At 49.6% G+C, this 23,870-nt stretch overlaps 1 pseudogene; it reads left to right on the top strand.

The window, feature by feature from the left end:
- Positions 1-23,870, top strand: part of LOC134353501 (integrin alpha-M-like) — a 68,202-nt pseudogene that overhangs the window by 31,758 nt on the left and 12,574 nt on the right.

Below are 23,870 nucleotides of genomic sequence, written 5' to 3'. Positions count from 1 at the left end.
CATCTCCCCCCGTCACCCACATTCTGCCACTTCTCCGCCGTTTCCCACTCCCTCACAATATCCGACTCTACTACCGTCCTCACCTCATGCTCCGTTATCCCCCACCCCCGTACTTTACTCATCCTTCGTCTCCTCCCCCCCCACCTCCCGCAGCGTTCTCCATTGCACAACATGACCTGCAGTAGAGTACATCTTCCCCTTTCCTTTCTACCCACCCGCTCTGTGACCCATCATCCTCTCTCACCCGCCGCCTTCCCGCAAACTGGAGTTGTGTTACTCTGACTATCTGTTGTGCCCCCAGCGTGCATTCCCCCGGATATCTCAACTTCACTCTGGGACGGACCTCTACGTATTAACTCATTCACAAATACCAGGTAACCCACGCCCCCATTGTTCCCCACCCGCCACGTCCACGTCTCCACCCTCTCCATGTATTTCCCCGCCTCCTTCTGATTCTGCCTTTCTACCTTCCCCACTTCCCTCTGTAACACCTTTTGCCCCCTCACTGCTCATCTCTGCCTCTCTTTCCCTTCCTCCCTTTCTATCCCCTACTTCCCCAGTCTCCTCCTTCCACTCCCTCCTCTCTTTCTCTCCCCATATCTCTCCCTCTTCACATTCCCTTCTTCCCTTCCCTTCCTTTCTTCCTCTTCTCTCTCTTCCCTTTCACACCCGCTTCTCTCTCTCCCACTTCCGTCTCTCATTTCTCCCTCTCTTCTTTCTTCCTTCCCTCTCTCCCTCCCCCTCTTTCTTCCCTCCCTCTTCCCTCAACCTCTCACGTCTCTCCCTCTTCTCTTTCTCCCCCCCCCCAAACTCTCTTTGAGGGTGGGGCGAGGAGGGGTGGATTGGGAGGGGAGAGAAAGGGGCGAGAAGAGAAGAAGGTGAGGTCAGTGCGAAAGGGGCATGGAAGGCGGAGGGAGAGATGGAGAAGCAAGTGGTGGCGAGGTAGGAAAGGGACCATAGAAGAAGAGACTTTGCGAGGAGGGGGACGAAAGGGGCGTGAAGCGAAGAGAAAGGGGCACAAAAATGGAGGAGAGGGCGCAAGAAGGGAGGGGGAGGGCACAGGAAGGGAGGGAGAGGGCCGTGTAGGAAGGGAGCATCGTGATACCACTGCATCCTTGAGGTACTGGGTCAGACATCGAATGACACCTTCTCCCCACTACTCATGCTACTAGGTCAGATGTTATAACTTTCTCCCGCTCTCACCTCCCCAGGAACGTTTGGCGAATGTCGTCAACTGCCTACCTCTAGCTGTGGTCAAAGGTCGAGTGTCGGAAACCAACTCCTCGGTTACCGAGGGCAAACAGGTATGGTCAGGGCTGACCCGTTACTGGGTTGGTTGTTGAGCGCCAGGGGTCACTGAGGCGGTGATGGTATGGGACGGAGGGTGGGAAGTGTGGAAAATACCGTCATCAAGTGTCCATCTGCCAGGGAACAGGACACCCGGGGTCTAACAGAACGGAGGCAGGTCATCCCTTCTCACCCCTACCTGCTGGTCCACTTCCCGTATCCCAGCTCGGCTCATTTGCTCGCATTCGGCCATTACTAACCACACTGTCATTGGCCACAGGAGTAATACTTGAGTAGTAGAGGAATATCTTAGAGGGTGGGAAATTGTATTCCTTTGTTCAAGAAAGGGAGAAGGGATAGCCCTGAGAATTATAGACTCACTGAACCTTACGACAGTGGGCAGCAAATTATTGGAGCAGATTCTTAGAAACAGGATTTACGAGCATTTAGAGAGATCTGATCACTGAGATAGTCAGTGCGGCAGAACAAAGGGATCTGAGAAGACAGGACCATAATTCACTGAAAGTGGCGTCACAGGTAGATAGGTGTAAAGAAAGCTTTTGGCACATTGGCCTTCATAAACCGAAGTATTGGTACAGGAGTTAGGATGTTGTGTTGAAGTTGTTAAAGACGTTGGTGAGGCCTAATCTGGAGTGTTGCGCGCAAATTTGATCACCTACCGATAGAAACGAAGTAAGCAAGTTTGATGGTGTGAAGAGAACATTTACAAGTGTGTTGCTGGTCTGGAGGACCTGAACTATTTGGAAAGATTGATTGTTAGGACATTATTCCTAGGAACGTAGAAGATCCAGCTCTGAGGGGAAATTTGATGGAGGTATATAAAATTATGAAGGGTATAGATAGGGTAAGTGCAAGTAGGATTCTTTTTTCCACTGGGGCTGGGTGGAACTACAACTCGAGGTCACTAGTTAAACAGGAAAAGTGAAAAGTTTAAGGGGAACATGAGGAGACACCTCTTCACTCAGAGAGTTGTGAGAATGTGTAGCGAACGCCAGTGCAAGTGTAGCATGCGAGCTCGATTTAAACGTGTAAGAGAAGTTTGAATAGTACGTGGATGGTAGGGTTATGGAGGGCCATAATCCAGGTGCAGGTTAATGGGAGTAGGCAGCTTAAATAGCTTGGCACGGACTAGGTGGGTCGAGAAACATTTTTTTCTGTACTGTCTTTATGACTCTATGAGGGTAGTGCTGTAGTTGTGGTATATATGTATTTCAGTACGGCGTTTGGTAAGATTCCCCATGCTGCGCTCATTCACAAAGCGATGAGATATGCAATCCAGGGAAAGACAGCTGGGTGCGTGGATTCAGAAATTCCTTGCCCTCTGAAGGCAGAGCTGGTCGTAGTTGGAGCGAATTCTGCCTGGAAGTCGGTGACCAGTGCTGTTCCACAGGGATCTGTTCTGGGAGTTGTACACTACGTGATGTTTATACATGAGTTGATTGAGGAAGACGAAATGGAGAAGGAGTATCAGGTGCAAGTCATTACATAGAGTGGCGAGTGCGTTAAGCTCGTTGTCGGGGATGGTACTGGATACATACTTCAGGGACATTTAAGAAACTCTTAGATAGGCACACATTATTGACCGAATGGCCTATACTGTGTTGTGATTTCGTCTCTTTTATGTTCTGTTCCAAAGGTTCAAAGGAACATCTGAACAAGCCTAATGCATTTTGGAAACAAGTCCTGTGGACTGAAGAAGTTAAAATAGAACTATTTGGCCGCAATGAGCAAAGGTATGTTTGGAGAAAAAAGGGTGCAGAATTTCATGAAAAGAACCTCCTCTCCAACTGTTGAGTACGGGGGTGGATTGATCATACTTTGGGCTTGTGTTGCAACCAATGGCACGGGGAACATTTACTGGTAGAGGGAAAAATGAACTCAATTAAATACCAGCAAATTCTGGAAGCAAACATCACATCGTGTGTAAAAAAGCCGAAGATGAAAAGAGGATGGCCTCTACAACAGGATAATGTACCTAAACACATCTCAAAATCCACTATGGACTACCTCAGGAGGTGCAAGCTTAAGATTTTGCCATGGCCCTCACAGTCCCCTGATCTAAACAACATCGAGAATCTGTGGATAGACCTCAAAAGAGCAGTGCATGCAAGACGGCCCAAGAATCTCACAGAACTAGAAGCCTTTTGCAAGGAAGAATGGGCGAAACTCCCCTAAACAAGAATTGAAAGACTTTTAGCTGGCTACAAAAAGCGTTTACAAGTTGTGATATTTTCCGCAGGGGGTGTTACTAATTACTGCCATGTTAGGTTCCCAAACTTTTGCTTCGGGCCCTTTTCATTTTTTTGTTATTTTGAAACTGTAAAAGATGGTAATAAAAAGTTTTCTTGCTGAAAATATGGAAGAGATTTGTTATCTTTAACTTCATGCCTTTTGGAAATCAGTTCATCTTTACCTCGCTTAGCTATTCACAGTAACAGAAATTTTGACCGGGGTGCCCATACTTTTGCATGCCGCTGTACATACCTTATCTACTTCCTCTAGCAGCTCGTTCCAAATGGACCTCCAACTGGGTGAAAGTATTGCCTCTCAGGCCCCTATTAAGTCTCTCTCTTTTCACTTTAAACCTGTGCCCCTTTGGTTCATAATATCTCGGCCCTGGGGGAAAAGACGGTGCACATTCACTGCAGAGACAAAAGTCCCAACAATGTCCAACCTTTCTTTATAACCCAGTCCTTCAAGTCTCGGCAACATTCTGGTAAATATTCTTTGCACTCTTTCCAGTTTAACGGCATCTTTCCAAGAGCAGGGCGATCATAACTGCACACAATGCCCCAAGTGCGATCCAGAGTAGCATTCCAATTCTTGTAATCAGTGCCCTTGTCTGGCGAAGGTCAATGTGCCAAATGCCTTCTTCACCGCCCTGTTAATGCTCTGCATGTGGTTTACCGAAAGATGCCAGTTTCAGGTAACCATGTATCTGTACCCCGTGCGTCCCTCTGTTCTGTAACATTCCCCAGGGTCCTATCGTTCTCTGTGAAAGCCCTCCCCTGGTTTGTCACCCCGGAATGCAATACCTCGCGTGCATCTAAATTAATTTCCGCTTTCTATTGTTCAGCCCAATAACCCACGGAGAGGTGGTGATGACAAGGGTTTCCTAGGGCTGTGGGTGGAGATTTGGTGCGCGGGGGAGACGGTGATAGCGGACAATGTCTGTGGGCTGTGGGTGGGAGAGACGTGATGGCGGAGGGTGTCCCTGGGTCTGTGGGAGGGTATTCGGTGGGTGGGGGAGACGGTGATGGTGGAACGTGCCCTTGAGCTGTGGGTGGAGATTGGATGGGTACGGGGAGAGACCATAATGGAGGTGTGCTTCTGTTGACTGCGGGAGAAAATTTGGTGGGTGGCGAGAGTCGGTAATGGGGGAAAGTGTCTGTGCAGATAGTTGACGATGTGGACAATGCCCATGGGATGTTGGCGCGGGATTCGATAGGTGGGGGAGAGTGCTCATGGGGTATGGAAGGGAATTCGGTGGGTGGGGGGACAGTCGGTGATGTGGAGAGTGGCCATGGGTTGTGAGAGGGGAGTCGGTGGGTGGGCGGCGGGAGAGACGATGCTGGTCGAGAGAGTCCGCGGTCTATTGAAAAGGGTTTGGTGGGATGGGTGGGATGAATCAAAGTCAGGGGAAGAGTGTCTGTGGAGAGTGGGTGGGGATGCGGTAGACTGGGGCAGAGTCAGCGAGAATGTCTGTGAGCTGTTGGAGAGTATTCATTGGATGGCTGATTGATCGGTGACGGGTAAAGAGGATGGGGTCTGTGGATGGGGTACTTTCTATCTCGAGCCAACCTGCACTCCTTCTCCCCAAAGGGCAGTGATCAAGTGGAGTATCAGGTGATTAACTGTACTGTCGATCCGCTCAGCCATCAGGCGGCTCCAACCCATGTTCTCAGAGGGGAACTCTACATTGATGGTCGGAACAAGGTAAAGCGGGAGAGGGGTGGGGCGGTTGGTGACTACTGAAGGGATCAACGGGGGTTTAGTTCCTGAGCGAGTGGTAATTCCCAGTATCTTCAACCCACCCCATCTCCCCTCACAAACTTATACATCTCCCATCACAACCCTGACCTTAGACGGTGAACTGGATACTCTACACGGCGTCTGCAGTGTGTATGGACTACACCCACCAGCCCACCCTCTCCACCACCAAGGAAGCGGAGAGCGGGAGTGTGCTATGGGTAACGTGGTAGGTGCTGTGTGCATGGAAGTGGGGAGACATCCAACACACCCGTGGCCTGTAGCGGTTGGGCGCAGTGAGTCCTGTTTCCAGAGGGGGAGGCAAGGACACACCCTGGCAGGGAATCACCCTCCAACTCCTGTTTCACTTCCAAGACAGGATGGGGAAGTATGAGCTGTGTACTTCGGGAATCCTGGACTTCGACAGGCGGAAGTACTACAAAGGCGAGGAGGGAGCCGAGGGAGAGACCCTGCTCCGAGCGCACTTGGGTACATAACAGGGCGGGATTAGTTGTCGGCACCCACCCCCTCCCAATCTCGGTGCCCGCACTAGCTTCCCCTATATCCCTCCCAATTTCCTTGCCTCCCTCCTTTCCCTACACATCTCCCCGTTCTAGTGACCGGTTCCTTATCTAACACTCCTCCTCGGCTCCGTTAACATCTTTGTCTGCTACATGAATCCTGGTCTCCCAACCCTCTCCATCCTCTGCATTAATCTATCCACTATACCCCTCTCCGACTCTGTGATCCCCTTCCTCCCAATCACCCCTTCCGATCTCCGTGAGCCACCAACTCCACCGTCCCTGTACCCTCTCCGACACCGTGACCCGCTCCCTTCCTACCTCCCTCTGACCTGTGAAGACTCCAGGCTCACTGATATCATATTCATATTGACTGTGAGTTCTCCTGTCCTTTCATATTGGGACCGTCATTGAACCTCTGGTCGAATTGGATTTTCTGCTGTACACCGTCGGAGGGGCGGTTGTAGGATTCGTAATTCTCCTCCTGGTTGGGATTGTTTTCTGCAAGGTCTCCTTTTAGCCGCAATTTTGCTGTGAATTTCACCTGCTCTCGGAGTGTCGCCGCTCAGTCCAGCGGGCTGTGTCACCGACTGTATTCCTACGGACGTTAATCCAACTCCCTTACACCATTCCTCAGTGATCCCTCTACCCAGCGCCCTGTGTCACTGACTATATCCCCACTGACATTAATGCAGCATCCCCACAGCATCCTACAGTGATCCCTCTTCCCAGCGTCATTTTGCTGTTTCCCCACTGTCGTTAATCCAGCACCCACACACCGTCCCTCAGACCCCTCTCCACCAGCACTACGTGGCTGCCTGTATTCCCATTGACGTTAATCCAGCTCCCACACCCCATCCCTCAGGCCGCCCTCTCCCAGCGCCGTTTCGCTGATTTTAGCTAGCCGCATCGATATTAAACCAGCTCTGTCGCACCGTCCCTCTCCACAGCGCCGTAAAGCTGTCTGTATCCCCCTTATATTAATCCATCTCTCTCACTAACCCCCGCCCCCACCGCACAACACTGAAGTTAATGCAGCTGTTTATTTTTCTTCGTTAGGTTGGATTTTTTAAACGCGAGTACAGGGACATCATGCAAGGGAGGTATAAAGATGTTTCAAGAACCGAGTGGTTGAAGGGAAGTACCTGTTCCAAATCCTGGTGGTATGAGACTTCAGGCTTCGATGCCTCCTGCCCGATGGAAGGTGCGAGAAAATGGTGTGGCGCTAATGGTGTGGGATCTTTGATGCTCTTGAACTCAATACGCCTTCTTAACCCCACTAAAGCACATCCAATTTGTTCAATACATTAACACTCGGGGATTTGAAAACTAGCGTGGGGGTGGCTGTGCTGCCTCGTGAGCCGATTCGAAGCCAGCCCCAACCTTCCCATCACGGTCCCCTCTCTCCAAAGGGAATAGCTGTTTCGAATCACTTCTGATTTGCGGGGTTGGAGCTCCCTTGACAAGTCAGAGCTGTTTCCCTGGCCCAGTCAGCACCTGCTCACGCTGTCTTCCGGCTGGGGAGCACAGCTCTACCAATGGTGAAATAGACTCTGCACCGTCAATGTTAGGATCTTCTGTGGGGTATATTCTGTTGACTGATGCTACGTTAAGCAGACTACGGATAGCTGCGTACATAGCAAGTAGCCACGGCGGCCCCCTTCGCAGCCAGAGGGCTTAAATAGACTCTAATAGACCAGGGATCAATTAGACACTATTTCTACAATGAAGGCTAAGTAGGCACTATTGTGCAATGGAGATTACTAAAGTCTGTAATATAATCCCGTTAAGTGGACAGTCTCGGGGTTAAGTGGATTTCTTAATACAAAAGGCATAAGTAGATTCTGTAGGCAGTAGGGGTTAAATTGGACTCTGTATTGCAATGGGTTTAAGACGACATTGTATTACAGTGGGGTTAAGTCGACTCTGGAGAAGCAGGGAAAAAGCAAACTCTGTAGTACAATGGGCTTAAGTAGACTCTTTGGACAACGGGGGTTAAGTAGATTCTGTAGTACAATGGGGTTAAGTAGATTCTGTAGACAGCAGGGGTTAAGTAGACTCTGTAGACAAATAGAATTAAGAAAATTATCTAGACAGAAGGCTTTAAATAGATTTTAAGTCAATGGAATTAAGTAGACTCTGCAGACAGTAGGGGTTAAGTTAATTGTATGGTACTTTGAGGGTTAAGTAGACTCAGTGATTAATTATGCTCCGATGCTGAGATATCCAGGCAGAACTGCCCGGAGATGTGCAGGGAGAGATTGGGTGACAGGCTGGGGTAGGGAGAGGGACAGCCGGAGGGCGGAGCAGTGGTTATAGGGCGTAGTAGAGTAGGGGCGGGTGGGTTTATCACAAAAATCACGCCCAATGACCACGCCTCTTCCCAGGTTTTGTGAAAATTCTTCATTGCCCCTGCTCACACTCGCCCCAACACATCCTTCCCTCAACTCCACCATCCTCACTTTCACGCATTTCTTCTCTACCAATTGAACGGAAACATTTCCTGGTTGTGAAATAAACTTCATTAAAAGGATACTATGGGTTGGGGTGGGGTTGAGGAGGGTCAAGGGGAGAAAACGTGTCTCTGGAGGGTAGGGGTCAGGGGTAATGAGAAACTCCTCCCTCACTTCATCAGACGATTCCGAGTTCGGTAGGAGTGGTAGAGAGGAGGAATGATCAGGTGAAGTCATACGATACAATTTCCCATACTCTTCTTCCTCCCACCTCTTTCCTCACCCTACATACCTCTTCCTCTTTCTCTCACCTCCTCTTCCCTCCTTATTCCCCATCTGTCCGTTTTCTCTTTCCTCCCTCACCGCCTCTGCTCCCACCCATCTTGACCCTCACTCATCTACTCTCCCATTGACACCCTCCCCCCACACCTTTCCCGTCTCTAACCCTCGCTTCCTTTCTTCTGACTTTTTTGCATCTCTCCTTCCACCGCCCCCACCCACCACCTCCCCGCTGATGCAGGCCACTTTCCGGAGCTGCTGGACGGTATCTTTGGTGGGGGTGTTAGTGAGGGAGAATCCCGTAGCGAGGCCACTTCCTCTTCTCCCATCACCCCACTCCCCTCCACCACACCCTACCCACCCCTCTCTTCCATCTTCTCCCTCCCATTCCCTTTCCCACCTACTCCACTTTCCTTCTCCTCTGCTACTCCGTATCTTCCTTCTCCCTCTACACGCAACCGCCTCCAACAACAGCCCTCCCCCCTTGCCTCCCTACCTCACTGCCCTTCCTCTCCACGCATATCCTATCTTCTCAATGCCAGAAACTGTTGGCTGGGGGTGGAGGGCAATAAATGAGCTTCTGGCAAGTAGACATCCTTCTCTTGCATCTCCCTTTCCTCGTTTTCCCCCTTCACTCTCCTTCCTGGTCCTCCTCACTCCTTCCTGCATTCTCCATCCCCGTTCCCTCTTCCATCACTCCTCCCCCCTCTTCCATCACTTCTCCTCATCTCCCATGCTTTTTTTATCCTTCTCTCCTTTCCCTCTGCTCCCACATCTCTTCTATTGCTCCTCCACCCTACCTCCCCACCACACTGACTTCTGCAGCAGCCGGAGTTTGTCGGTGGAGAGTGAGAATGGGTGAGCATCCCGCAGGGAGCCTTCTTCTCACCAATCCCAGCAACCAACTCCCCTCCCTCCTCCCACTCACCTGCACTCCTTCTCCCCTGCTTTAATTTTCCCTCTCCTCCAACTCTCCCTCCCTTTCCTCTCTCTCTCCTTCTCCTCTGCTCTTTCATTTCCTCTCTCCTCATACCCCTTTTCTCTCACTCGCCTTCCCTCATCACTCTTATCTCCCTCTGTCATCTGTCCTTCCTTCTCCTGTCTTTCCCCCCCTCTTTTCTCCCTCCTCCACACCCTGCCCTTCCTTCGCCGTGCCCTCACTTTCTGGAGTTGTCAGAGAGTGTTGGTGGAGGTTAGTGAGGGAGCCTCCCCCAGTGATCTGGACAACATCTGGTACAGGTTCAGCGTCGCCATCTTCACTGTGCCCAGTACTAGCATCTGGCTCGCCGCTGTGTTCTGCATGTGTGTCCATGACACATCTTAGGGATCAGGGTTCAGCGAAATATCACTACAGGCACGGGTCAGAAATTAGTAGGAGGTCAGGGGGGTTCAAAATCCAAAAGCAAAATTACAAACAGAAGTATGAGAAATATAACTCCTATGATTCAGCACTGAGTACTCGGCAAAAGGCCTTCAGGTACAGACTTTCCATGAGGAATGCGGCAGGCAATATTTGGTAGTCTGAGTCTCTAAGGGACAGTGGCAGACAACAATACTCCAAGATATTGGAGTGCTGGATCTTGGATGCCTGCTGCTGTTCCGTTAGGACCATGACAATGTCACGACAGATCCCTTAGAGTATTAACAGAAGATTTCTTTGGGGTGTTATATTATACAACAGTAGAATCCTGTGATTTAGAGGCTGGGTTACAATCCATGGTGTGAGGGGTTGCTATATACTCTCAGATAACAGATCCCACTGAGTAAAATTAAAGTTTAGGACCTACTCCCGGGACTCAGGATTGAAACATAGAACATAGAACATAGAACAGTACAGCACAGTACAGGTGCTTCATCCAATAATGTTGTGTCTCCCTTTAAACCCTGCCTCCCATATAACTCCTCACCCTAATTTCCTCCATATACCTGTCTAGTAGTCTCTTAACTTTCACTAGTGTATCTGCCTCCACCACTGACTCAGGCAGTGCATTCCACGCACCAACCACACTCTGAGTAAAAAACCTTCCTCTAATATCCCCCTTAAACTTCCCACCCCTTACCTTAAAGGCATGTCTTCTTGTGTTGAGCAGTGGTGCGCTGGGGAAGAGGAGCTGGCTATCCACTCTATATATTCCTCTTATTATCTTGTACACCTCTATCATGTCTCCGCTCACCCTCCTTCTCTCCAAAGAGTTAAGCCCTAGCTCCCTTAATCTCTGATCATAATGCCTACTCTCTAAACCAGGCAGCATCCTGGTAAATCTCCTCTGTACCCTTTCCAATGCTTCCACATCCTTCCTATAGTGAGGCGACCAGAACTGGACACAGAACTCCAAGTGTGGCCTAACCAGAGTTTTATAGAGCTGCATCATTACATCGCGACTCTTAAACTCTATCCCTCGACTTATGAAAGCTAACACCCCATAAGCTTTCTTAACTACCCTATGTACCTGTGAGGCAACTTTCAGGGATCTGTGGACATGTACCCCAAGATCCTTCTGCTCCTCCACACTACCAAGTATCCTGCCATTTACTTTGTACTCTGCCTTGGAGTTTGTCCTTCCAAAGTGTACCACCTCGGACTTCTCTGGGTTGAACTCCATCTGCCACTTCTCAGCCCACTTCTGCATCCTATCAATATCTCTCTGCAATCTTCTACAATCATCTCCACTATCTACAACAGCACCAACCTTTGAGTCGTCTGCAACCTTGCCAACCCACCCCTCTAACCCCATATGCAGGTCATTAATAAAAATCACGAACAGTAGAGGTCCCAGAACAGATCCTTGTGGGACACCACTAGTCACAATCCTCCAATCAAAATGTACACTCTTCACCACGACCCTCTGCCTTCTGCAGGCAAGCCAGTTCTGAATCCACTTGGCCAGAAGTCCCTGGATCCCATGCCTTCTGACTTTCTGAATAAACCTACCGTGTTGAACTTTGTCAAATGCCTTACTAAAATCCATGTAGATCACTTCCACTGCACTACCCTCACCTATATGCCTGGTCACCTTCTCAGAGAACTCTATTAGGCTTGTTAGACATGATCTACCCTTTACAAAGCCATGCTGACTGTCCCTGATCAGTCCATGATTCTCTAAATGCCCAAAGCTCCTATCTCTAAGAAACTTTTCCAACAGCTTTCCCACCACAGAGGTAAGGCTCACTGGTCTATAATTACCCGGATTATCCCTACTACCTTTTTTGAACAAGGGGACAACATTTGCCTCCCTCCAATCCTCCGGTACCATTTCCGTGGACAACGAGGACATAAGGATCCTAGCTAGAGGCTCAGCAATCTCTTCCCTCACCTCACGGAGCAGCCTGCGGAATATTCCATCAGGTCCCGGGGACTTATCCGTCCTAATCTATTTTAACAACTCCAACACCTCCTCTCCCTTAATATCAATATACTTCAGAACATCAACTTCATTCATATTGTCCTCACCATGATCAAGTTCCCTCTCATTGAGAAGTATTCATTGAGGACCTCGCTCAATTCCACAGCCTCCAGGCACATCTTCTCACCTTTATATCTAATCGGTCCTACCTTTACTCCTGTCATCCTTTTGTTCTTCACATAAGTGAAGAATGTCTTGGGGTTTCCCTTTACCCTACTCACCAAGGCCTTCTCATGCCCCCTTCTTGCTCTTCTTAGCCCCTTCTAAAGCTCCCTTCTTGCTTCCCTATATTCCTTAATAGACCCATCTGATCCTTGCTTCCTAAACCTCATGTATGCTGCCTTCTTCCATCTGACTAGATTTTCCACCTCACATGTCACCCATGGTTCCTTCACCCTACCATTCCATACCTTTCTCACCGAGACAAGTTTATCCCTAACATCCTGCAAGAGATCTCTAAACATTGACCACATGTCCATAGTACATTTCCCTGCTGAAACAACTTCCCAATTCACACCCGCAAGTTCTAGCCTTATAACCTCATAATTTGCCCTTCCCCAATTAAAAATTTTCCTGTCCTCTCTGATTGTATCCTTTTCCATGATAATGCTAAAGGCCAGGGAGCGGTGGTCACTGTCCCCCAGATGCTCACCCACTGAGAGTTCTGTGACCTGACTTAGTTCATTACCTAGCATTAGATCTAGAATGGCATTCCCCCTGGTCGGTTTGTCCACATACTGTGACAGGAATCCATCCTGGTCACACGTAACAAACTCTGCCCCATCTAAACCATTGGAACTAATCAGGTGCCAATCAATATTAGGGAAGTTAAAGTCATCCTTGATAACAACCCTGTTATTTCTACACCTTTCCAAAATCTGCCTCCCAGTCTGCTCCTCTGTATCTCTGCTGCTACCAGGGGACCTATAGAATACCCCCAATAGAGTAGCAGCTCCCTTCCTGTTCATGACTTCCACCCATACTGACTCAAAATAGGATCCTGCTACATTACCCACCCTTTCTGTAGCTGTAATAGTATCCCTGACCAGTAATGCTACCCTTCCTCCCCTTTCCACCCCCTCTCTATCCCTTTTAAAGCAGTGAAATCCAGGATAATTGAGAATCCATTCCTGCCCTGGTGCCAGCCAAGTCTCTGTAATGGTCACTACATCATAATTCCATGTTGGTATCCAAGCTCTCAGTTCATCACCTTTGTTCCTGATGCTTGTTGCATTGAGGTACATACATTTCAGCCCTTCTGCCTTACTGCCTTTACACCATTTATTCTGCTTCTCTTTCCTCAAAGCCTCTCTATATGTTAGATCTGGCTTTACTCCTCTCACAATGGGAGCATTGGTGGACCCAAATGCAAGACACATTTTGTGAGGTTAATTAAATTCAGTTTATTGTTCGATACCAGGAGAGCAAGGCAGGAGCAGGAATAGCGAACTGGACGAGGACCCAGGACTACGACTAGGCTGGGACTAAGGATCTGGGCTAGGACTCGGAATCGGATACGAAAACAAGAGGCGACGTGAAGAGGCTACGGTATGGACTCCGAGCCAGAGACTGGGCAAGGACCCAATACCTGGGTCTTGCCCCGGGCTCGGACCCAAGAACCAGGCAAGCACATGACATGGGCTAGGGAGAGGAGGAACATGGGAACACAGAGCCTCGGTCTTGGGAGAGCACGTACATGGAACCACGGAGACAAACACAGAACAGAGTCGGGACCCCTCCTTGGGTATTGGACATAGGGCAGGGACTCACACACAGGACGGAGCCGGGACCCCTGCTTGGGTACAGGACATAGGGCCGGGACTCACACACAGAACAGAAAGCCGGGACCCCTCCTTGGGTACAGGATATAGGGCCGGGACTCACACACAGAGCAGAGAGCCGGGACCCCTCTTTGAGTACAGGTCATAGGGCCGGGAATCACCTTCTCCAGGACAGTACAAGACAAGACGTGACCCCTGCGGGTCAATGGCAAGACGGCTTGACTTACCCCATGGAGTCGAGGACAAGACAAGACCAACATGAAGGAATACCAGACAGTATCTATCTAGCTCCGGCGATAGAACTAGACCGAAGTGCAGGCAAGGGCTGCACACGAGGGCTAGAGGGGAGAGGGGCAGAGAAGGGATTCAGACAGTGGGGGAGGACAGGAATCACAAACGGCCAGGGACGGGACTTGACTCGGTACTTGGATGCCGCCAGGGAAGGGACTTGACTCAGTACTTGGATGCCTGCGGAGGCAGGACTTGACTTGGAGCCTCCGGGTAGTGGCGAGCTCTAGACTCGGCCCGGGAACAGTAGACACCGGTTTTTGATTCCCTCCAGTGGGTTAACTAATGGACCCACCTCGGTGAGGAACTTCGCAGGCTCACTTTGGCGAGGAAACTTGACAGGGTTGCTCCAGTGAGGAAAGGCAAATTACCGGCACTCGCTTCGGGCGGAGACTAGGCTTGCTCCGGCCAGATAACGTTGGCATACTGTACCTTGGTGACTTTCCAAACGCTCTCGCCCGAACGGCTGAAAGCCGGAGACTGTAAACTACCGGTTCAGCTGAGAGTTAATTGCCTCCAATCACCACGGCCGAGGGAGATGGGGAAACAGGGAACCAAAGGGAAGCAGGGAGTCAACGGTCCGGATCGTAACATAAACGAAGTAATTTTAAAGGGACCTCGATCCAGACCATGACAACTCCATGCACTTCTTTGACTGCTCTATCACTCCGGGTCCCATCCCCCTTGCAAATTAGTTCAAGCCCTCCCGAACCGTGCTAGCAAACCTACCTGCAAGGATATTGCGGTCCCTCAGGTTCAGGTACAACCCATCCATCTGTACAGGTCCCACCTTCCCCAGAAGAAATTCCAATGATCCAAAACTCGAAATCCCTGCTCCCTGCACCAACTCCTCAGCCACACATTCAAGAGCCATCTGCTCCAATTCTTACCATCACTGTCACGTAGCACTGGCAGCAATCCTGAGAGCGCCACCCTTGAGGTCCAGTTCTTCAGCCTTCTGCCTAGTTCCCGAAACTCACACTTCAGGACCTCATCCCGCTTCCTGCCAATGTCATTGGTACCAACATGTATCACGACTTCTGGCTGCTTTCCCTCTCGTTCGAGGATGTCGTGCACCCGGTCAGAGACATCCCGGACCCTGGCACCCGGGAGGCAACAAACCATGCGGGTGTCTTTCTCACATCCACAAAATCTCCTGTCTGCTCCCCTGACTATAGAGTCTCCAATGACGACAGCTCTCCTCTTCTCCGTCCTACCCTTGTGCACCGTCGGGTCAGACTCAGTTCTGGAGGCCCTGCCACCGTGTCTCACACCTGGTTGGTCGTCCCCGCCAACAGTATCCAGGACGGTAAACTTATTATTCAGGGGAATGGCTACAGGGGTGCTCTGCACTACCTGTCTGCTCACCTTCGCTTTCCCCCCTCTGACTGTCACCCAATGACCTGCTTCCTACAGACTAGGTGTGACTACCTCCCTGTAGCTTTTATCTATGACTGCCTCATTCTCCCTTATGAGTCAAAGGTCATCCAGCTGCTGCTCCAGATTCCTTACATGGTCTTCCAGATCGCCCAGCCGTATGCACTTCTGGCAGATGTGACTCTGCGGGAGAGGGGCGTTACCACAAGACTGCCACATCTCACATGAGAGGCACATCACTGTCTCAGGAGGCATTGTAAAGACTAATTGCGAGCAAGCTTGTCCTCCGCCCCATCGCGTCGAAGCCTCTAGAGTCAATGCCTCAAAGCTCCACTTCTTCACTGGCCCACTCACTCACTGGCCGCTCATATCTAATCTCTGTCCTCCTTCTCAGTCTCCTTCACTTGTGAACAGAAAATTCAACCATTATGGACAGTGTTCTCCTTGTTACCCTATTCATTACCCTAGCAGCAACACTGGGAGGCCCCCCAACCACTGGAGCACTCTTACTTTGCCCACGAGTGGAGTCAGTGTCCCACCAAATTTTTCTATTCTCATCACCCTCAGCCATGATTGGCGTAAATGTTGTAGTCCCACTCCTGCAGCCACTGTCCCAAACTGTCTTCGGCAGTTTGAACCGGTCACAACTGCACAAGCGCGTAGATGTCGGCCCGTGAGACAGCAGGAGAGTTTAAAAAGTGAGCAGATTAACGGAGTGGGCGACGTAGTAGCAGGCAACAGAGTAGTGGGAGACAGAGTAGGAAGGCTTTGGCTCGAGAGGCTTTGGTGAGCAGAGGCTGAGGACAAGCTTGCTCCCAGTGAGGTAAGGCTGGGTAAGCTCCTTTAATAACTCTAATTAAATTAGGAGTAGGTAATGGAGGCAGCAGTTAGGGCAGTCGAGTGCTCCGTTTGCAGTGTGTGGGAAGTCAGGGTGAGCACATTTGTCCCTGATGACTACACCTGTAAAAGGTGATTCCAACTGCAGCTCCTGACAAATGGAGTTAGGGAACTGGAGCAGGAGCTGGATGAACTTCGGATCATTTGTAATGCAGAGGCAGAAATAAACAGGAGTTACAGGGAGATAGTCACCCCTAAAAGTCAGGAGGCAGGTAGCTGGATGACTGTCAGGCGAGGGAAGGGGAACAGACAGAATGAGCAGAGCACCGCTGTGGCCGTTCCCATCAATAATAAGTATACCGTTTTGGATACTGTTGGTGGGGACGACCTGCCAGGGACAAGTAGCAGTGGTTGCGTTTCTGGCACCAAGATGGGACCCTCAGCTCAGAAGGGAAGGAGAGAAAAGAGGAGAGCAGTAGTGATGGGGGAATTCAATAGTTAGGGGGACAGATAAGAGGTTCTGTGGATGAGATCGAGAATCCCGGATGGTCTGTTGCCTCCCTAGTGCTAGGGTCCGCGATATCTCAGATCGAGTTCTCAGTATCCACCAGAGGGAGGGTGAGCAGCCAGATGTCGTGGTCCATGTAGGGACCAATGATGTGGATAGGAAGAAGGAGGAGCTCCTGCAAAGAGAATTTAGGGAGTTATGTGCAAGGTTGATGGAGATAGACAGGACCTCCAGGGCTGCAATCTCAGGATTGCTACCCGTGCCACGTGCTGGCGAGGCTAGAAATAGGAAGATAATGCAGCTACATATGTGGCTAAGGAGTTTGTGCAGGAGCGAGAGCATCATGTTCCTGGACAATTGGGCCTTGTTCCAGGGAAAATGGGACCTGTTCCGACAGGACGGGTTGCACCTGAACTGAAGGGGGTCTAACATCCTTGCGGGAAGGTTTGCTAGTGCTGCGCCGGGCTTTTAAACTAGTTTTGCTGGGGGAGGGGAACCAGAGTGTTAGAGCAGATAGTGAGGATAGAGCTCATGTGAGAACTGCAAGAATAGTGCATGGAGTAAAGCCAGATCTAACATGTAAAGAGGCTTTGAGGAAAGAGAAGCAGAATAAAGGGTGTAAAGGTAGTGAGGTAGAAGGGCTAAAGTGCATGTACTTCAATGTAAGAAGTATCAGGAACAAGGCTGATGAACTGAGAGCTTGGATACATGCATGGAATTATGGTCATTATGGACTTGGCTGGCACTAGGGCAAAAATGGACCTCACTATTCCTGGATTTCACTGTCTTAAACGGCATAGAGATGGAGGGAAAGGGGAGGAGGTGTGGCACTACTGGTCAGGGATACTATTACAATAGACAATAGGTGCAGCAGTAGGCCATTCGGCCGGTCGAGCCAGCACCGACATTCACTGTGATGACGGCTGATCATCCACAATCATTATCTAGTTCCTGCCTTATCCCCATGACCTTTGATTCCGCTCTCCTTAAGAGCTCTATCCATCTCTTTTTTGAAAGCATCCAGAGACTTGGCCTCCACTGCCTTCTGGGGCAGAGCATTCCACATATCCACCACTCTCTGGGTGAAAAAGTTTTTCTTCAACTCAGTTCTAAATGGCCTACCCCTTATTCTTAAACTGTGGCCTCTGGTTCTGGACTCACCCATCAGCGGGAACATGCTTCCTGCCTCCAGCGTGTCCAATTGCTTAATAATCTTATATGTTTCAATCAAATCCCCTCTCATCCTTCTAAATTCCAGTGTATACAAGCCTAGTCGCTCCAATCTTTCAACATATGACAGTCCCGCCATCCCAGGAACTAACCTTGTGAACCTACGTTGCACTCCCACAATAGCAAGAATGTCCTTCCTCAAATATGAAGACCAAAACTACACACAATACTGCAGGTGTTCTCTCACCAGGGCCCTGTACAACTGCAGAAGGACCTCTTTGCTCCTATACTCAATTCCCATTGTTATGAAGGCCAGCATGCCATTAGCCTTCTTCACTGCCTGCTGTACCTTCATGCTTGCTTTCAGTGACTTATGTACAAGAACACCAAGATCTCGTTGTACTTCCCTTTTTCCTAACTTGACTCCATTTAGATAATAATCTACCTTCCTGTTCTTACCACAAAAGTGGATAACCTCATATTTATCCACATTAAACTGCATCTGCCATGCATCCGCCCACACACCCAAGCTGTCCAAGTCACCCTGCATTCTCATTACTTCTTCCTCACATTTCACACTGCCACCCAGCTTTCTGTCATCTGCAAATTTGCTAATGTTACTTATAATCCCTTCATTTAAATCATGAATGTATATTGTAAACAGCTGCAGTCCCAGCACTAAACTCTGTGGGACCCCACTGGTCACCGCCTGCCATTCCGAAAGGCACCCGTTAATCGCTACTCTTTGTTTCCTGTCAGCCAGCCAATTTTCAATCCATGTCAGTACTCCACCCCCAATACCACGTGCCCTAATTTTTCCCACTAATATCCTCTGTGGGACTTTATTAAAGGCTTTCTGAAAGTCCAGGTACACTACATCCACTGGCTCCCCTTTGCCATTTTCATAGTTACAGCTACAGAAAGGGTGGGTAATGTAGCAGGATCCTCTTTTGAGTCAGTATGGGTGGGTCAGGAACAGGAAGGGAGCAGTTACTCCATTGGGAGTATTTTATAGCCCTCCTGGTAGCAGCAGAGATACCGAGGAGCAGATTGCGAGGCAGATTTTGGAAAGGTGCATAAATAACAGCGTTGCTAACATGGGTGACTTTAACTTCCCTAATATTGATTGGCACATGATTAGTTCCAATGGTTTATAACCATATAACCATATAACAATTACAGCACGGAAAGAGGCCATCTCGGCCCTTCTGGTCCGTGACGAACTCTTACTCTCAACTAGTCCCACTGACCAGGACTCAGCCCATAACCCTCCATTCCTTTCCTGTCCATATAGCAGTCCAATTTAACTTCAAACGACAACATCGAACCTGCCTCAACCACTTGTACTGGAAGCTCGTTCCACACAGCTACCACTGTCTGAGTAAAGAAGATCCCCCCTCAAGTTACGCGTAAACTTTTGCCCTTTAACTCTCAACTCATGTCCTCCTGTTTGAATCTCCCCTACACTCAAAGGAAAAAAGCCTATCCACGTCAACTCTATCTATCCCCCTCATAATTTTAAATACCTCTATCAAGTCCCCCCTCAACCTTCTACTTTCCAAAGAATAAAGACCCAACTTGTTCAACCTTTCTCTGTAACTTAGGTGATGAAACCCAGGTAACATTCTAGTAAATCTTCTCTGTACTCTCTCTATTTTGTTGACATCTTTCCTAGAATTCGGTGACCAAAACTGTACACAATACTCCAAATTTGGCCTCACCAATGCCTTGTACAATTTCAACATTACATCCCAACTCCTGTACTCAATGTTCTGATTTATAAAGGCCAGCATACCAAAAGCTTTCTTCACCACCTTATCCACATGAGATTCCACCTTCCGGGAACTATGCACCATTATTCCTAGATCCCCCTGTTCTACTGCATTCTTCAATGCCCTACCATTTACCATGTATGTCCTATTTTGATTAGTCCTATCAAAATATAGCACCTCACATTTAGCAGCATTAAAATCCATCTGCCATCTTTCAGTCCACTCTTCTAACTGGCCTAAATTTCTCTGCAAGCTTTGAAAACCTACTTCATTATCCACAACTCCACCTATCTTAGTATCATCTGCATACTTATAAAGGGGGCAGAGTTTGTTAAATGTGTACAGGATGGATTCCTGTCACAGTGTGTTGACAGGCCAACTAGGGGGGAATGCTATACTATATCTAGTATTAGGTAACAAACTGGGTCTGGTCACAATCCCTCAGTGGGTCAGCATCTGGGGGAAAGTGACCACCGCTCCCTGGCCTTTAGCATGATCATGGAAAAGGATAGAATCAGAGAGGACAGGAAATTTTTAATTGTAGAAGGGCATATTATGAGGCTATGAGGCTATAAGGCTAGAACTTGCGGGTGTGAAACGGGATAATGCTTTTGCAGGGAAATGTACTATGGACATGTGGTGGATGTTTAGGGATCTCTTGCAGGAGCAGGGTGTAGCCTTTTATTTTAATTTTATATTTGATTCTCTATTAATTATATAGTTCCAGTAATATCCATAAACTGTAAATCATTTAATCGTATCTGGTGTATTGTCTGTTATTTGGGCGGGGTGGGGTACCTCACACAGCATTCACACAAACTAATTATCCAGTTTGGCGGGGCCGTGGGCTGTTTCCCTAGACGACAGCGAGCCGAGCGACCCTGAGGCTGGTCAGGGGGCTACATTTGGAGGCTTTTGTCCAGGATTGGATCCAATGGTATGATGTGTGGTTGCCCTGTTTAAATCAGTAATGTGTGTTTCTGTGGGTTATTTGCTGGTTATTGCTGCATGCGTGGTGGCTGAGATCTCTGTTCGAGTTCAGACTAGCGTTGACGATTTGGTAGTGGGACTCGGGGCTGTCCATGCTGTTGGGAGAGTGGGCTGATTCGGAGGTAGTGTCTTCGAATAAATGTTCTAGCTCTGGCAGGCTCCGCCTGGCGTTTGGAACAGTGTCCACCCCAAGAGGGGCGGAGGCGTGCAAGGCGTGGGCGGAGCGGATCTCTCAGTTGTTAGATGAGTGGCAGTGCTCGGTTGAGAGAGATTGGTTGAAAGTTTGAGTAGGCGGGTTAGTAACGGTGTTAGAGCTGTCAGGTTCAATTACACCGTTGTGACAACTGCCAGTTATTTGAAAGAGGGGGAAAAGTTTTCAGTGTGTCTTCTCTGGCTAGGAGGGCAGCTAAACTGCTTGCAGTGCCAGGTGGATAATTTCAGGGGGTTAGCTCCTCCCTCAGTTGTTCAGCTGATCGGAGAGGTGTCGGGAAATTTAGTGGAGGCCCAGTGGGGGAACGGCTTGGGGTCTCTGAGGAAGCACGTTCCCAGCAATGTACCAAGGAACTTCCGAAAGGAAAAGACCCTATTCCTGAAGGCTTAGAGGGACCACGCCCCCAGTGTGTCGTTACGGATAGAGGGGAGCGATGCTAAAGTCATCCTCGACCCTGGGGTGCAGGTCAAGTTGTTGTACGGTTCGTTTTACAACCGGTGTCTGAAGCATTTGTCCTTTACAACCGCAAGGGCACCGGAGATTTGGGGCACCAGTGCCAGTAATTATCCAGAAGACGATGATTGGTTAATGATCCTGGAGTTCATGGGGTCATTGTCTGGGCAGCCAACGTGTCGAGTTGCTTCTGAGGACGTGTGTAGCAGCCTTGGGCCGGTACCGAACTTAAACGAGACCCAACTGTGGTACGGCCTGGGGGAAGTATCTGAGGGTGAGACCCTCTTAGTAGACGCTCCGAAATACCACGAGGGAGTGGAGTTGACCGCTGAAGACAGCTCAGTGAGAGAGAGGTCGCGGCGACTGGACCCTGGCGCCGTGGAAGACGTAGGCAGCTTGTGTGCCGATTATGCGACGTAGTTTAATGTGCTGGATCTGCGGAGTGGATGTTGCCAGATCCCGAGGAGTGCGGCTGATGAGCAGAAGACGGCCGTTATTAGTTCCCTAGGATTCTTCCGATCCGAAAAGATGCCCAAGGGCATATCTGGAGCCCCTGCAACCTTCCCACGGGGCATGAGGAAGACCATGGGGGAAGTGAAGTTGTAGAGTTTTGGCGTATGTGGATGACCGCCTAGAGCTTGGATTCGCCTGGGAGGACTATGAGACGAGACGAGTGGCTGAGCCCGGGCGACAGAAGCGAAGTGTCAAATGTGGAGGAGTTTGGTGCAATGTGAGAAAAATGACCCGACATACCAGTTGAACTTCCTGGTGTTGGAACAGACGGTAGTGGACCTGGGGATGGAAACCCAAGTCGTCAATCGGAATGAGACACAGGGGAGAGAGGGGATTTGCACCGCTGAACTGAACGCTCAGAAATTCAGGACGGAGACGGAGTGCCGCTCTTGCGGGACGACCATTGCAGACTTGGAATTCACGCTCCTCAAAGTGGAGAAGGAGCAACAGAATTCCGAGCCGACACTGCGTTCATGTACTGATGAATTAATCCAGCGAGACGAGACAATGACCTCCTTCGAATGGATCGGCAGAAACTCAAGACGTCGATCCAGAAAAGATTGGAAGACTTACGAGTTGGGGAAGATCAAGGAAGTGTTCTGACTAAGGCCAACAGAAAACCGAGAGCCCAGGGAGGGGAGATTGACTACGCTTCCGAGGAGGTGAAGCAATGGAAGACAGGTCTCGGAAAAGGGAGGCGGACGCTTGAATGGAACCTAAAATGACTATCGACAGTTTAAATGAAGTAGAAAAACTGAAAGTTGACCTGGAAGAATTCATCAGGAAGAAAAAAACTGGAGGCTGAACATTCTTTAACTGCTGCTTTTCGGGTCAGGGTGGAAGAAGCTGGTGGGGTAACTGCATCCCAGATTGAGATGGCCAGGAAGCAGGAGTCAGAGCTCCGGAGGCTGTGGCGAAAGTTGAAGGAGTCCCCGAAGAAGCTGACGTCTCGACTGCAGGAGGCTGAAGGGGTAGCCCTGGCTAAATGCTTCAGTTTGGAGAATCTCAAACAGCAGCTACCGATCGAGGGAATGAGGAAAAATACGGATTCGAAGGATGATGTGCTGGACATGTGGTACATGCTGCCTTTCGCTAACTTCCCCGTGATTGAGGAAGAGAACTTTGGCCCTTCTCCCACTGAGTCGGGTGCAGTGGGGACGGCTAGCTGCGGGCAGCCTGGGTTACAGCAGGACCCGGAAGGAAAAGAAGCGAGGCCCCGGACACGGGACAGGGCGCTCCGATTTCTAGTGGCGGCATGAGCGAGAGAGGAGTTGGCAAGCAGACCCGAAGTATCCCTAGTAGTGTAGGAGCCTTTAGAGTTTAGTTGAGGGGGTACGGAGGTCTTGGAGGATCAGGAAGCTCCCAGATAGGTTGGCCTATGTAGCGCCCGTGGATGGGTGGAAGGTCCACCGTTTGGGGAGCAACGTCACTGTGTGAAGCTGGATGGTTTTTTGTGTCGGTAGGACTGGTTGGCGAGTTATTTAGAAGTCATGAGGACATGACTTTATTTGGTGCGGGGGACAGTGTAAAGGGTTTCTTTTTTTATGTTACTGTGTAGTCTAATTAAAATGGCTTCTCTTTTATGCTATAATTGAAATAGCTTCTTTGTTATGTTAACTGCTGCGAAAGTGCTCCCGCTAACAGTTTGCTTGGATCATGTAACTGATAAGAGGTCTGTACGAACCATGTGGGATAGTTGTTATGCTTTCTGTATGTCTGTAATATACTGTGATGCGCGGGTTTTTGGGGAGAAGACGGGAGAGAGAGACAGAGCATGGACCAGGTGCTGTGAATCCTCTAACGGGGTCGGACCCCGAGCAGGAATCTGAGGTCCAGGGTGTTCGGCGAGGAGAGGAGACGGAGACGGACTCGTGTGGAGCGTCTGGTCGACCACCACAGTTGGTCTCAGGCGGCAGGTCGAGGTGGTCCGAGGGGTCGCAGGGTGATGAAGGAGGATCCTGACCTCTAACAGTTTGTGCACGAAGAGATCGAACTTTGATAAGTGTGGTGCCTTTTATTTTCATTTTATATTTTAT

Source organism: Mobula hypostoma, chromosome 11, assembly GCF_963921235.1.
Source record: "Mobula hypostoma chromosome 11, sMobHyp1.1, whole genome shotgun sequence".
Classification (NCBI taxonomy): Eukaryota; Metazoa; Chordata; class Chondrichthyes; order Myliobatiformes; family Myliobatidae; genus Mobula; species Mobula hypostoma.
The sequence above is the reverse complement of the archived record's forward strand: the minus strand, read 5'-3'. Positions and strand labels throughout refer to the sequence as shown.